Here is a 6,234-nt window from a genome sequence, read left to right on the forward strand (position 1 = left end):
TCAGACAGATAGTTCTGTCATAAACACTTTTTTGTTATTTAATCTTGCATCATCTAACCAACACATATACATTAAAGTAATACATTTCCACATTTAAAGGGATAGTTCACCCAATAATTATTTTGTCATCATTTACTATTGTTCCAAACCTGTATGAGTTTCTTTCTTCTGTTGAACATAAAAGAAGATACTCTAAAGCAGGGGTTTTCAAACTTCATGATGCCAGGGACCCCCAAATATGGGGAACCTTTATGGGGGACCCCCTTCTTAAAATACATCTATATTTGTGTATATATATATATATATATATATATATATATATATATATATATATATATATATATATATATACTTTTAAACTGTTAGATAAATAGTAAGTGTGACATTATAAATACAACATATTGTTTCCGAACTTAAATTAGCTATATTTAATGTTGTATGTATTAACCTGAAGAATAACATTTTCAATCAAATATACTTTTTTTTTTAGTTTAAGCAACTTTCATAATGATGGTCTATGTATTCTTAGTTTTTAATAAAGTTGGTCTATGCAAGCAGCTTACGTACCGTGTTAAGAACCCCAGTGAGCAAGATAAAGGGGACTATAGTGAGAAAAACTCACTAAAAAAAGATACGAAGCAAACATACAAATCTTGAAAGTATGTATACGGCAAACAAGGAGATAGTTAGAATTTAAACCATTAGATTGTTCGGTAGACTCCATTTTTGCTTTGTCTTTTAATTTTCTGAAATTTTCTGGGGACCCCTTAGAACCTTCTGGAGGACCCCTGGGGGTCCCCGGACCCCAGTTTGAAAACCCCTGCTCTAAAGGATGTTGGTAATCAAACATTTGATGGCACCCATTGTTTTCCATTGGATTGTTTTCAAAGTGTGCCGTCAACTGTCTGGTTACTGACATTTTTTTATTATCTTCAATTGTGTTCAACAGAAGAAAGAAACTCATACAGGTTTGGAACAACTTAAGGACAACATGTACTTTTTGGGGTGAACGATCCTTTTAAATATAGGCCTACGTACATTTGAAATGTAAAACTTTTTTTATTTTTTTTATTCCTGGTTTATAAGTCTCTATTACCAACATCAGATGTTAAACTGAAACCAGTTAGCTGAGATTGTCAAACATTAAATTCAGCTGCAGCTTTTACAGTTGTTTTGAGATTTGATAGGTTTATAGACAGATTCCTGTCTGTGTTTACACAAGTGTGTCCATCTTCAGCAATGCTGCAGGTCAAAGATCATTTAAATCATGATGACCAACTATGCACTTCAGAGGTCTAAATGCAATTGTAAAAGTAATGCATTGTTTTGTCAGCATAAAATACAACGGAGTAAAAGTACAGGTTCAGTAATACTTCCGTGAGGTACTGCACTATTCCTGCATTACAGCAGCAGAGGGCGAGAGAGAGCCGCATTGCAGGTGAGTTTTCCTCTTGCATGATTTTAAGTGTAAATGTTCTTAGATATTTTCCTTTTACAGTCATTATCCAGTTATCAGAACACGACGTGTTCAGTAGGCCAGACGATACTAAAGAGTACTCAATTAAAACGCTGCCATGCTTGCCAGGCTGGAAATTTTGCAGAAATATCAAAGCTTAAATTCTACCAAAGCTGATGATGTCCAAATGGAAGACATTTAACACCACTGCTACTCTTGCTAGGACCTATGCTATCCAACAAAGTCCCTCCATGATGTTTTCCAAAAGGTTACAAAGAACCTCAGAGTAATCTCAGAATCTACAGCCCGCTCTTGCATTGGCTAAGGTTAGTGTCCACCATCAGGGACTGAACAAGAATTGTGCATGGCAGGACAACAAGATGGAAGCCAAGAACTTTTGCCAAAGGCCATGTGAATGAGCCAGAAGACTATGAAAAGAATGTTTTGTTGAAATAAGTCAGAAATAGAACTGAATAGCAAAAAAAGTTGACAAAAAAAGAACCTCCCAGCTAACGTGGAACTATCATTTGGGCAAGATTCCACTGAAGTTGTGAACAAACATTTTTCCAGTAACATTCGTAGAATGTTCGTTTAATCTGGTCTTTAATAATGTCCACAAAAACGCTATTATTGCATCATTCATAGAATGTTTTTTTCTTTAAAACTATAATTATTTCGAAGTAACATTCCGATACTGTTTGCAAAATGATAAAATGGAACATTCTTAAAGGAACAGTTCATCCAAAAATAAAAATTCTGTAATCATTTACTCACTCCAAACCAGTGTAAATGTTTTGTTCTGTTGAACACAAAAGAAGATGTTTGGAAGAATGTCAGTAACCAAGCAGATCTCGGCCCCAATGACTACATTGTATTTTTCCCCCTACTATGGTAGTCAATGGGGGCCAAGATCTTGATTACTGACATTCTTCCAAACATCTTTTTTTCTTCTTTTTCAAAAGAACAAAGAAATTCATGGTGAGTAAATGGTGACAGAATTTTAATTTTGGGGTGACCTATCCCTTTTAAGCAGCACTTGGCTACTTTTGCTCTCGGGGTCCCCCCACAGTTTGGAAAAAATAATGTCCTCAACTACTGTCGTAAGATCTGTCATCCTACAACAGGGCATGCCATCGCGCGTGCATTTGTTGACATGACAACCCTGATAGCCCTGAACTAGTGATGCACGGGTCGTCTCATAACCCGCGGACCCCGTATGTCTATTTAATGGTCGTGGGTGCGGGGCGGGTTGTAAAAATATATACAGTGGTGCGGTGCGGGCCAAATAACTTCATAAAAGTGTCCCCGTGGGTTGGTGCAGCACTAACAGTTCCCCTGAACACTGCAGGAGGAGTTCAGATGCAGGTGTTCTTCTGGCGTCGCGTGTGAAATGTCTTCATCCCAGGTAACGTTACAGTCAGTGGCATATGCTTCAGCATGTCATATGAATATAATTGCATGGGTTTTATTTTTTTCAAACGTCAAATAATCACGATGCTCACGTTTACAAGCCAGCGTCATTATAGTAGTCTATTGGTTAGCGTTTTACAGAATCTATATGATACTTCAGTTCAATGTTTGAGTGGTAGCTCACCGTAACAAGCATGACAGCATCGGTCGGGCACGCCTCCTTCAGCTCACGCCGACGAGCAAACGCTGGTCACATGTTGATCCTCGTCCTGCCTTTAATCACATCACTTTTTCGTTTCCTCTTATTGCTTTCCTCCAACAAAACCTTTTCTTTCTTATTTGTCTCTGCTGCTTCGGACATGACTATATAATCCGACGAACAAAGTTGGGCTCACACGTCCGAATTTAAGGAAGTGTGTGTGTTGGTGTAAGTGACGTATATGCCGTAAAGCAGTCGAATTTTGTAGTTCTTTTTGTTCTCGGGTTACTACCCGAAACCCTAAGTTTAAAAGTACGATTAAAAACGATACAGACCCCGTCAAGCTATGGCAGACGTGTCATTCAACCTATTGTAAGTCGATTTATCATCGCAAGATTCTTAAAAAATATATTATGAAGGTTGAAAAGTTACCTAGTGCTGCTTTAAAGCCACAATATGTATTTTTTTGCCTCTAGAGGTCGCTTATTCAAAACAAAGGCGTAGCTTTTCACAGACGAGTGCTTCTGCTTCTTCTGCTCATGCCTGTGGGGAAACGCAATACTGTTTATCATATTAGATACATTTGAGTGTGTTGAAAGTTATGTTATAATAAAAACATAACTTTATAATAAAAAGATTTAAACAACAAGACTAACTGTGTTGAGCTATAACAGTGATTCGTTTTCTATTCGTTTTCTCGTTTTTTATTTGAACAGTTGCTTATCTGTGTAATAAAACACATCATATATTAAAGCGTCTTTGGTGTTTTCATAGTTTCTACAAAATAAAAAACAAAACAAAAACGGAAATCAAGGGTAACGCAGGTATGATGTCATCCATAAGAAATTTATAATTTCTCTGGATTTAAACATTCTTGGAAAAATTTTGGATAATGTAAGGACACAAGTCAAAATATATAACATTGTTCTAGTGGTTTTTGGATATTTTAATCATCATATTGTGCCTTTAACGGTTACCATCCCACTAGCAGAACGCTTGGTGCTTTTTATTTATTGGCTTTTTTCATATTGCATATTTTATAATCATAATAAATTAGGTTCTATTTGTTTCAATCATTTGTTGCGTTACCATGGAAACAGTACTTTAAATTATTTTAGCTGGCTCTTCCCCTAGTGGGCGGTTTAAGGTTTCATTTTAAAACATTTATTTCAACTACTTTATAATCAAAACCATTTCTAATTTAGACAAAACACATCTTCGGAAAGATCTGAGTCTCAAGGTTCCATATTTTGTGAAAGAAGTTGACCGAAATGTATTAATTTGCTACAGGAGAATAGACTGGGTAAACCCAGCCTGATCTGCTGGCGATTTGATTTTGCCCGTAGCTCATCCTGGAAACCTGTACATTCATTTCTACTGCTTTTCTGTTACACTTTTGCAAGAACCAATCACAGACCGGCTTTTCCACCTGGCACGCTATTGGCTGGTAGAGAAAGATGGATCAGTGCCCGTTTTTATCACGCCTCTTTTGGTCTGATTGGTTGAAGGACTATCCAATTGCGTACAGAGTCATTTGAATAATGCTTGTTTATCACGCCTCTTGTGCAGTAGAAAATACAGAGCAGACTGTCCAGACCAATGTTCAATCTTAAACGACTGAGCTTGGTCTGGTGATAGCCAGACATGCATCAAAACTAAATTCAACAGAAGCACCCGGTGGCTATTTTCGGTACAGCGCCCAAACAAAATCTCACAGGATCTTCAATCTGTGATATCAACTTCAAATTTGGCTTGTTAGACATATGGCTTTTATTTTATAGTAATTTTAGAGTAAAAAATTGTAAATGTAATCTTTTATAACTTTTTCATACTTGAATTTTTTTATCAGCTGTCTTCTTTAAAACAAGACCACATTTAGGTGTATATCTGCGGTGTCCCTCAAGGCTCAGTGCTCGGCCCCTTCCTGTTAATCCTCTACATGCTCCCTCTTGGCCGTCTCATCAGCCGGCATGGGGTTTCTTTTCACTGCTATGCTGATGACACTCAACTTTACATTAGAACAAGTTCATCTCCCTCTGCTGACCTCACACCATCCACTTCGATCACTTGCCTGGATGAGATAAAGGCGTGGATGAAGCAAAACTTTCTGCAGCTAAACAGCTCCAAGACTGAAGCTATCCTAGTCGGCACTCCACTTCAGGTCCGGAAATCTGTTATCACCAGCATTGCTTTCTCTGGTCAGGTCATTCCACTTCAGTAACCAATATGGGGGTCAGAATGGAATCGCAGCTTACTTTTGAAGCTCACTTCAAACACCTGTGCAAGACATCTTTCTTCCACATCAGAAACATTGCCAAACTTCGTCCCATTCTATCACCGGCAGATGAGGAGAAGCTTGTCCACGCCTTATCTCCTCCAGGCTGGACTACTGCAGTGCGCTCCTTATCGGCATCCCTAGCAAAAATCTCCAGAGGCTGCAGTGTATTCAGAACAGCGCTGCTAGGATCCTCATGAGGGTGGGTGTGCAAATACGACCACATCACCCCCATTCTCAAATCACTCCACTGGCTTCCTGTGACGTTCAGGATCGAGTACAAGATCTCTCTCCTTACCAACCAGTGCATCCATGGTGATGCTCCCTCCTATCTCAAGGAACTCCTCACCACACAAACAGCCACTCGCAACCTCGGCTCTGTTTCTCTATATCGTCTTAAAACTCCCACAACCAATCTCCGTACTATGTGAGATCGGGCCTTCTGCTCTGCAGCCCCCAGTCTGCGGAATGCTCTCCCTGACCACCTGCGGACCCCACAGACTGCAAATGCTGTTAAGCGTGGTCTTAAAACCCACCTTTTTAGCAGAGCATTTAATTGACTTTTTACTTCTTTATTTTTCAGTTTTATTTATTTAATTTTATTTAATTTATTTATTTATTGTTGTTGATTGTTTTTAATTCAGTAGCACTTTAAGATTTTGTTAAATATAAGTATATATAAATTTATATAAATAAAAATTATTATTATTATTATTATTATATTCCAAAGTCTTCTCGAATTACAAGCGTTTAGGTTTGGCTAGTGCATTTTCATGTTCTCAGAAAGGGGATGACATGTTTTCTCTAACATTCGGATAAACAAGAAGTGGACTGGATGTTTAAAATGCTGTGAGCACATTCAGAAAGAACATTCTTGTAGATGAATATGATCAT

The sequence above is a fragment of the Pseudorasbora parva genome, chromosome 19 (assembly GCF_024679245.1).
Source record: "Pseudorasbora parva isolate DD20220531a chromosome 19, ASM2467924v1, whole genome shotgun sequence".
Classification (NCBI taxonomy): domain Eukaryota; kingdom Metazoa; phylum Chordata; class Actinopteri; order Cypriniformes; family Gobionidae; genus Pseudorasbora; species Pseudorasbora parva.